The sequence below is a fragment of the Phascolarctos cinereus genome, unplaced genomic scaffold, assembly GCF_003287225.1.
Source record: "Phascolarctos cinereus isolate Bilbo 61053 unplaced genomic scaffold, phaCin_HiC Scaffold_2;HRSCAF=192, whole genome shotgun sequence".
In the NCBI taxonomy this organism is placed as follows: domain Eukaryota; kingdom Metazoa; phylum Chordata; class Mammalia; order Diprotodontia; family Phascolarctidae; genus Phascolarctos; species Phascolarctos cinereus.
The window spans coordinates 86,912,968-86,923,324 of record NW_027555625.1 but is presented as its reverse complement, the minus strand read 5'-3'; the positions used below and the strand labels follow the sequence as shown (position 1 = coordinate 86,923,324).

At 42.0% G+C, this 10,357-nt stretch overlaps 1 long non-coding RNA gene across 2 annotated transcripts; it reads left to right on the top strand.

Moving 5' to 3' along the window:
• The first annotated feature begins 578 nt into the window (after positions 1-578).
• LOC110218540 (uncharacterized) lies at positions 579-2,983 on the top strand. 2 transcript variants are annotated; one of them, XR_002327342.2, is made up of 4 exons: positions 579-735; positions 2,191-2,286; positions 2,394-2,570; positions 2,825-2,983. It is a non-coding gene; the product is annotated as an uncharacterized LOC110218540 (long non-coding RNA). The 2 variants fall into 2 exon arrangements; XR_013484308.1 differs by having other exon boundaries at positions 2,394-2,983.
• Positions 2,984-10,357: the final 7,374 nt, after the last annotated feature.

Sequence of the window (10,357 nt, the reverse complement as noted above, 5' to 3'; positions counted from 1 at the left end):
CTGTCTCCTGGTTGTGTTTGTAGCATGTAAAGATTGATATAATTCACTTTCCCCAGGAGCATGTCAATATTGAATTGTTTCAAATTGCATGACATCTTTTTCTCATTTTTATTCTTTCTTCTAGCTGTGTACTAATTTTGATCTTTTCTCTACCAAGCCTGGCTGACACAGACAGCTGAGTTAGAAATTACTCCTACATCAGTAATAAATTTTTTTCCTATCTGTGAAAATATAATCAGTTTCTTTTGTGTGTGTGTGTGTGATTTTTCAGTGTTCACATCTACTGCCTATTCTTTTGTTGAAGACAGTTTTTAATGATGTAGAGATATCAGGCTTCTGTCTGTAATTATCTGGGCTCTTAATTTTCTAAACTTGACCCCTGTTTTCCAACAAATTTGTTTTTCTCTGCTCATCTATTCCCATTTTTTAATTGAAGTAAACAAGTATCAGAGTGTATGCTGATTTAATTTGGAGAATCTTAAAGAGGTCTCTGTAGAATTTCTCTGCCTCTTCATTTTCTGCCATTGCTGTTGTTGTATAAACTGTAATAAACGTAATATTGGTCTTTTTGCAGGACCTTATCACAAACATTGAAATGGGAGATGACTAAATGTCCCATGAAGGGGGCAGCTAGGTGGTGCAGTGGATAGAGTACTGGCCCTGAAGTCAGGGAGGACCTGAGTTCAAATCCAGCCTCAGACCAAACACTTGAGATTTATTAGCTGTGTGACTTGGGTAAGTCACTCAACCCCAACTGTCTAAAAAATAAATAAATAAATAAATGTCCCATGAAATTATATTTCTTGCTGCCCTTAAGCTTATGACAAACCCAACTCTGCCAGTTCCTTTTCCTCTTCCTCACCTCTTGGTTCTCCAAGGGATACCTGTGGGTCATCCTTCCATTTATCGTCAGCTTCCTTCTTTCTTCTGAATTAATCTATATTGATAATATCAAGATTGATATGATTCAGTTCCTGTAGTGCTATGTTACTCGTTGATCTTTGGATCATATTTTGAATAACAAAGCCAAGTTCAAGTTTAAATGGTCTAAACATTATGATTCTACTCTTTTTTTCCACCACTCTACCACTGTTGTGGCAGAATCAGAAGGGAGTGACATAAAATTCAGGGCCATTTTGCATTTTTCTCTGTTTCTTGGATTACTGCGATGAAAAGAATTCACCACCAAGTGGCCAACCTACTAGGGGTTAGCCTCTCTGTACTTAGGTGGGCTGGCCCTTGGCAAATAGACTCAAGGTCATAGTCAAGGTTATTCCAGCATGATAGAATCTACCGGAGCTTATGCCTAGCATATAACAGATGTTCAATAAATGCTTGTTGAAGGAACAAATCAATTTAGTCAACTCCCTGCTTGAGATAAATATTTATTAGCATATATAAACATATAGACATGAGATAAATATATATTCACATGGGAGATTACTTATTTGGGTAACTATAGCTGGGATATGTGGTGGAGGATCAGGGATCAATTTCTTTCAGAAGAAGCTGACCATCTGTGTCTGTTTGTTTCTGAAAGTCTAGCCAGTCAAATGATTCATTCTCCATGTTGAGCACTTCCTAATACCAAGGAGTCAAAGGAAGGAGACAATGGGACAGGCATATAATTGGGACTGCAGAAGAACTGTTGGCTCATTAAGGGCATACATAGATCAAGTCACTAGGATAAGGTCTTCATTTTCCCCTCCTCCTTCCCCTCCCCCCCCCCACTTTATTTCACAGTTGAATAGTCATTTGTAGGGGGTTATAGCCTCTTGGGGGATGGTAGCATGACTCACCTGCCCACCAGAGGTCATGGACTGTGGTCTGTTCTGGAGACAGCAGGCTGAGTCCTGGTTTTAATTTGAGCCTTAATTATTCCCATCATTAGTTATGTTTCTCTTCTTTTGTTTTGTTATTGGCCAAAGGTAAAGCACAAATCAGCTTAAGGCCAGACTTCTGGGTGAATCCTGGGTTTTATAGACGGGAAAGAGAAGACGCATGTGTAGGGGTTTCATCAAGATAAAAGTCCACATGGCCTGTGCTAGGAAAGAGCCAGTCATAGCATGTAATCAGAGCAATTACCCTTCATTTCTGTTCCCAGATCTTGAATGTGTTAGACTTCAGGTTTACTTCCTACATTTCTCTCCCTCTCCCAGATCTGCAAGTAATTTAACCTTGTTTTTACAGAGCACAAAGACATTCTGCTTGTTTACACTGGAGACAAATTTTCCTCAATTGACGCAATTCTATGGATTAAATAATGGCGTTCTTCCTCATTTAAAGGTAATTTTGGCTGGTATCATGACATGAAAGAGGAAAGTGAATGTTAGGCTCTGTTCATGCTATTGAAAGGCCAACAGCGAAACTTATTTCTTTCTGCTTTGTCATAGGGTCTTCACAGTGAGAACTGAAAGGCCTTGTTATTCTCACCTGCTCTGAAGACTGGGGGATGGGCCACCCCAGTCCTCCATGGGACAAAATCTAGGACCCAACTTGGATGTGGTGAAATGGAAGGAACAGATTTCGTTCCTTACTTGTGGTGTGAGACTGAAAGAGAGCAGATGCTAGTGGGTTTGTTTTTAAAATTTATGGGATTTGCTGCGGTGACTACTGACATACAATAAACAAGGGCCTTTATGGAGTTTTTTTTTAAAGACTCATCATATAAAGGCAACAAATTTTATGTGCATGAAAGACTTCACATTGAATTAAAGAAACCACACAGTCAGATAACTCCTATGGGGTAGGAGGAGAGAAAAATTTGCTGCAGCGTTGAATGTATTCACTATAATAAAAACAGTCTCCTACATTTGCATTCCAGCTATCTTTCTCTCTTCCAAGCTGGACCAGACTATAGTGCCCGGACCACTTCACCCTGCTTTTGCCAAGGTGTCTGCCTAGTCTTCTTTTCCCATTTCCAGCTCCCTTTTATGCCTTGTCATGCCTTGTCTTCCTCTACTGGAATATAAACTCCTGGAGGGTAAGGACTCTTTCTTTTTGCTTATATTTGTGTCCCCAGCACTTAGCACAGTGAGTGGCAGAGAGTAAGAGCTTAAAAAAATCCTCTCTGGGGCAGGTGCAGTAGATAGAGCACCAGCCCTGGAGTGAAGAGGTCCTGAGTTCAAATCTGATCTCAGGCTAGACACTTGACACTTATTAGCTGTGTGACCCTGGGCAAGTCACTTAACCCCAATTGCCTTGACAAAAGAAAAAAAAATTCTCTCTGTCTATCTCTGTGTCTGTCTGTCTCTCTCCCTCTCTCTCCCCTTCTCTGCCTTTCTGTCTCTGTCACTCTCTCTCCTGCTTTTTCTCTCTGTCTGTCTCCAAATTTCTCTCTCTCTCTCTCTTTTGCTTTCCCTCCCTCCTTGCTTCCCTCTCTCCACTGTCTCTTTGTCTCTCTGTCTCTGTCCCTCTCCTTTCCTCTCTCTGTCCCTCCCTCTCTGTCTCTCTCCAAATTTCTTTGTCTCTCTATGCCTTACAATTAGAGGTTAGTGAAAATAAAGTTGTAATTTTTTTTTCATGCAAGTTCATGGACCCCTAGGTTAAGAATTCTTGGTCTAGACTCCAGACTCAGAGAAATTGTGATAGTAATTTGCCCACAACTGTAGGAACAGTGGATGCTAAGGATCAGGAAGTCAGAGGCTCTTGGCCAGGGATTTGACCCCAGGTACTCTGCTTTCACATAGAGGTTTTTCCATGGGCCTCCTTGAGGCATGGACCACAATAAGCCCCTTGACCAGGTATTGGAACCAAACCTGTGCCTTGGCAAGACTGCCACCTCAATCATATCCTTGCCAGAAGAAAGGTCAAGTCCATTCCTGTGGGCAAACTAAGAGACCTCTTTCCTCAGCTTCTATCTTCCTTTCACTTCCTGGTCCTATAATCCAAACTTTCTTCTAGCTTCTCCATGAAAGCTTCCTAGTAAGAAGTGGCAAATATCTCAAGGGGAGCTGCCTGAATAGTAAGGTTAACATTGGACTAGCAGGAAGGGGGAAGTGTCAGCTGTGGAGGGCTGGTGATTAAGCATAGCATACCCAGCAGATGCAATACGCCCCAAGGAAGAGGCTGGGGAGCCTGCTCCCAGCATAGGCTGATGTGATGTAGAAGAAGTGCCCTGCTCCTCGATTTGGGCCAAGAGTGGACATTCTGCTAACCGCTTGAGAAAGAGACAGATTGTTGATAGGCTGTGTAACTGCAACTGAGATGCATTCATAAGGCCCTATCAATATCAATCAATGTCAGTTAAGCACCTACTATGTGTCAGACACTGTTCTAAGCACTGGACTAACCTATAAAAGTAAGGTCTTTGCTTTCCTCCATCTTTTTCCTCTCTAGCTATTGTCTGAATAGGAGGCAGGTAGGGGGCTTAATGGGTAGAGCTCTGGGCCTGGAGTCCAGAAGACCTGAGTTCAAATCCAGCTTCAGACGCTCACTAGTTGTGTGACCCTGGGCAAATCACTTAATCTCGGTTTGCCTCAATCCACTGGAGAAGAAAATGGCAAACCACTCCAGTATCTTTGCAAAAGAAAACCCCATGTGGGGTCATGAAGCGTTTGACGTGACTGAACAACGGTTGTTTGAATAAGAGAGAGAATACTATAAGGGAGAGGCCTTGGGATCTCCCCATCTGAGGCCAACATATGGGCCTCTGTACTTTGTCTCTGCATCTTTTCTGTCTTACTTTTAGATGAAGGAATACCAGAGACAGCTATGATCTTATGAACTTCAAAAGGTCAGCATAGCAGGCCAGACCAGTAATGATGCCCTGTTGAAGTGACCTGAAGGACCCAGCCTAGTGGCAGGTGAGAGTATACCACGTTTAGAAGTAAACCTGGGGCAGCTAGGTGGCTCAGTGGATAGAGCTCCAGCCTAGGAGTCAGGAGGACCTGAGTTCAAATGTGGTCCCAGACACTTGACACTTACTATCTGTGTGACCCTGGGCAAGTCACTTAACCCTGATTGCCTCACCAAAAAAAAAGAAATAAAAAAATAAAAAAGAAGCAAACCTGAGTGGGTGAATCTTATATAGAAATTACATTAAGTTTGAACCTAGTCTCTCCAGGGGCCAAGGTAGAATAGGGGTGAGTGTACCTGCAGGTGATTGGAGTAATATTTGTATTCCTCTTCTTGCTGTATCTGTGAGGTAAATATGCTTTTGCTTTTAATTGATGTTAATCATTTAAATGAATCTGAGGCACTGATCCCTAGAAGTTAATAGTAAAAAGACCACACTGGAATGGGGACTTCCACTGATAGGATTAAACAAAGATTTCCCTGAGCCATCAGGAATACTCCTAGAACCATAAAGAGGAGATGTAGTCTGTTTCACTCTGGGAGAGTGAGTTCAGAGTCTCACTACATTTCAATAACTACTATTCTCTGGCATGGACCATGGAGGGAGGGAATAAACACTTATTAAGGGCCTACTATGTGCCAGGCCCTGTGCTAAGCCCTTTAAAAATAGTATCTCATTGGGTCCCCACAATAACCCTGGGAGATCGGTGTTCTTATTATCTCCATTTTACAGTTAAGGAAACTGAGGTAGACAGATGTTAAATGACTCATGCAGGGTCACACAGCTAATAAGTATCTGAAGCTGGGTTTGAAATCAGGTTCTTCCTAACTTTAGGCCTAGCACTCTACTCACTGAACCACCTGCCACGGTACCCAAGTCAGCTTTGCCATTATCACTCTCTCTTTCTCTACTTCTCTTGTCATCTTCTGCTTGGTGTCTTTTTTGAAATACTGGTTACTTAGAATCTGAGTCCATTCCTTTTAAAGGCAAAGTTCTCTTGATTTCCCTGGGGATAATAATAGCATCTACCTTCCAGGATTGTTGTGGGGCTAAAATAAGAAAATATTAGTAAAGTACATTGTAAGCCTTAAAGCCTTATATAGATGCTGATGATTATTGTCATAATAATAATTATTGTTATATGTACATAGGTTATATGACTCCAGGTCTAGTACTCTTCTTTTCCCATTTTCTACCTTTGATTGGTCAGGATTAAGTATCTCAGAGCTGGAAGGGACCTCAGAGGCTATCTAGATCAACCTACCAGTTTTACAGATGAGTAAACTGAGGCCCAGGGAGGTTTCACAGTATCAGAGGGGGATTTGAACCCAGGTCCTTTGAATTCAGAGCTAATACACTATTCTAAGGAAAAGATAAAACATGGGGAATTGCATGGTTTCATGAGAAATAATTGAGGCACTTCAGCAGAACATGAAATTGTGTGATCATGGGAAAGTTGCTTTGCTTCTTAGAATAAATTTACTCGTCTGGACAATAAAGTAATTGGACTAGAGGACCCTTAAGGTCATTTATAATTCTAAAATTCTACAATTCTATGAAAACTGGAGATTTTGTTCTTATTTATGCTCACCTCAGTCTCTTTCTGTGATGCATTTAAAAGGTCTCGGGCAAGCCAAGAATCCAAGTGAGAAATAGATGCTCAGTGTGTCTGGGAGTTTGGCCTAGGCCCTAACCCTCTGATTAGTTAGTGCTTCCTTGAGGCCTAGAGGGGTTCATGGGAAAAATATCTTAGACTAAAGGAAGCAGTTTCAAAGAGAAATCAGAATTCTGAGGAACCTGGGGAGAGAAAGGCCTGAGTTAGGAAGGAGCAGACTCAGAACCATAAGTTTATAATTGGAATGAACTTTATAGGTCACAGATAAAGAAACTGAGGACCAGGCATTTGAAGTGACTCACCCAATGTGGCACAGTACATAGAGTGCTGGGCCTGGAGGCAGGAGGACCTGAGTTCAAATTTGGCTTCAGACACTTACTAATTCTATGACCCTGGGCAAGCCACTTAACCCTGTTTGCCTCAGTTTCCTCATATGTAAAATGAGCTTGAAAAAGAAATGGCAAACCATTCTAGTATCTTTGCCAAGAAAACCCCAAAGTGGGGTCACGAAGAGTCAGACATGACTGAAACGACTAAACAACGTTTGCCCTCTGAATGTCATTGTGGATCTGAAGACACTGGACACAGGGGTATAAGCCACACGGGTATGGACTCCTTATTCACTTTCAAGATCACATTTGATCACAGATCTAGAGTAGGAAGGGATCCCCAGCAGCTCATTTTATGGAAACTGACACCAGGGACGTTAAGTAACTTGCCCAACCAAGGTCACACAGGTAAAGAAGAGGTAGGATTTGAATCCAAGTTCTTTGATTCTTCAAGCCAGATTCTATCTCTCTGCCAGCCCAGTGCACCAGGGAAGATTCTTTGACCCAGGTCAGGTCTCTCTGATGAGTCCAGGCCAGGTCAAGCTTACTCATCATTCCAGAAACAAAGGGGAGGAAAGCCTTTGCTTGGTAACCTGGGGTCATCATTACGAACATCAATGACTTTACTGCATTGCAGTGATGCCCTCAGGGGCTGGTGGGGTGTAGAGTATTTCACTCCTCCCACTCTAAATGACCCCTGACTACTGGGCTTTTTGGGTTTCCCTCTCTCTGCCCAATTGTCACTTCTTTCTTCTGTCTCTCTGTGCCTGCCCTTAGTGCCTTCACACTCTTCTTTCCCTTCTAATTTGATGCTTTAATTATTATTATTAAATATCTAATAATTAATGGGGATTAATTAAATGATAATTAAATAAATGGGAATTAATATCTAATATTAATGGGGAAAGTCACTTTCCTTCTCTAGGTCTTAGTTTCCTAAAAATAAAAATTAAAAAAAGAGAAGAATTTGCTGGTCTACATGGTTTCCTGTCCAATGCAAACCTTCTATTCCTCTGTCTAATCTTTCATGGTGGTAGATTCTGAGAAGGCAGCAGCTGTGCATCAAAGAGGGTTCACAGCTGTCTAGAGTGATTGATTCCCCCTTGGCTTTAACAGATCACCAGTGCATAATGCTGGTAATTGGTGGAGTAGTTCTATTAGGAAACTGGCCTCTGGGTGTTTGTGCTGAAATGCAGAAGAATTTTGAGGGCTGGGGTTGATTTGAGTTACAGTTTTAGAGCTGGAAGAGACCTTAAAGGTCAGCTAATTCAACTGCCTTGTTTTACCGATGAGGAGACTGAGGCCAGAGAGGTGACTTGTTTAAGGGCCCATGGGTAGAAAGTAGGTGATGAAGCTGGGAGTTGAACCTGGCTCTTTTGGCTCCAAGCGTGGGGTTCTTTTCCATTGCACCATGATTATTTTTATTGGGGGAGAGGGTCAATTAAGGTGACTCTGTGAAAGTTGGAGAAGTGTGAGATTCAAGTTAGGGCATAGGCCACTTAGGACCCTGGGAGTCAGTTCTAGGTTCAGTGTGAGTCTCGAGTTGTGGCCTTGGGGGGTTGTAGCTCCTAGGGTGAGGCTGAGGCATGTTTTCCTTGGGCCCTAGCGTTGATTCTCACAAAGTGTTATCAGTATTTAGAGAGTAGTGATGACAAAGCCCAGGCAGATGCTAGATCTGATTAGCTTAGCTCTAAGCCCCTAGAAGTGGCCACATGGGAACAAGAGACTAGCAGGGCTAGAAGAACAAACAGACCAGGCACTTGGGGTGCTTGAGAGTGATTAGAGTCAGGGGGTCCATGCAAGGGAAGCTGGGAAGCCAGAGAATGAGACTTACTAGATCACACTTTTTACCTTTCTGTTACATTTATGGTATCCTTCTTTGTTCCCATAGAGGATCTGTCTGGTAGTCTAGTAGACTGTAAGCTCTATGAAGGCAAGGACTTTGCCTAAAGGTAGCACAGTGATCAGAACACTGGGCCCAAAGTCTGAATTCAGCCTCAGACACTTAATCTTTGTCTGCCTCAGTTTCCTTAACAATAAAATGGGGATAGTAATAGTATCTAACTCCCGGGTTTGCTGGTGAAGATCAAATGAGATTACATTGGTAAAGTGCTTAGCATGGTGCCTGACACAAAGTACCTGTTTAATAAATGTTTGTTTCCTTCTTTAAACTTTGTATCTTTCTCAGCTACTTTAGAAAGGTAGGGCTTCCAAATACCCACTCTTCAGACTAGGAAAAAATGTCTTGGCTGCTTTTCAGCCCCATCAGGAGAGCTGGTCAATTCTCAGGGTGTTATTTGCTCTCTGAAATGAGATTTCTCACCCCTCGGAGCCAAGGTCTTAGAACACAGAACAGCCAGTTAGCCAAGTAGGGCCTGTAAGCTCTATGTCCTGTTTCAAACATCTATTTCCTGCTCACTGAGGTTTATTTTCCTGTTAATTTTTCCTATTAATTTTGTTGTTGTTGTTCACTTGTGTCTGACTCTTTGTGACCCCATTTGGGGTTTTCTTGGCAGATACTGGTGTGGTTTGCCATTTCCTTCTCTGGCTTGTTTGGTATATTTTAACTGAGACGAACAGGGTTAAGTGACTTACTCAGGGTCACATAGTAAGTGTCTGAGGATGGATTTGAACTTAGGAAGATGACTCTCCATTACTTCAGACCCCACACACTATCTACTGTGTCACTTAGCTACCCTCCTCATAAATCCGTAAGTGTTTTAAATTATGCCATGTTTACTAGGTGTGTGACCCTGGGCAAGTCACTTAACCCCAATTGCCTAAATAAACCCAAACAAACAAACAAAAAATATGCCATTACCTGTGCTTGGTGCTAGAGATACAAAAAACAAAAACAAAAGCCAACACAACCCCAAAAAATCCAAAAGTGAGGCAGACCCTGCCCTTAAGGAGCTTATTTCTAGTCTATGGCATTCTGTCAGAAGCCTCCAACTGACTTGGACTAGAAATTCTATGTTCCTGCTTAATGTCTTATTGCTATGTTGAATCCACTCAGTATCATTGTACCACCAAGGGTTCTCTAAGTCTGAGGCCTCCCAGTTATTTCAACCCCCAGAGTCCTTTGGGACATGGAAAAGCAGAGGACAAAAGCCAATAAACAAAGCCCTTAGGAGGCAGCATCCTTTTCAACCCTTTTCAACAATACTATTCGACATAGTTTTAGAAATGCTCAACACAGCAATAAAACATGGAAAAGACATCAAGAAAATATGGTAGAGAATAAGGTCGAATCTCTCACTCTTTTTTTCTCACTCTTAATAGATTACATGATGGAATGGTACTGCTGCTGAATCGTACAGTTGTTTTCTGAGAGCCAGTTTAGAGGGGTTCATCACTAAGGTGGTGGCCAGGGAAGGATCAGCTGTGACAACTTAAAAAAACCCAACTGTTTACTGAGCTATAGAGGGGCTGTAATCTGCATTGGTGGGAGGAGCCATACCATTGAAATTATAGATCCCTGCAGTATTAACATCTAATGTATATTTAGAAAACCTAAGAAACTCAACAATAACAAAAAAATTGATCAAGATAATGAACGGTTTTAGCAAAATAGCAGGATATAGGGGAAACCCACAAAAATCATGAACATATCAC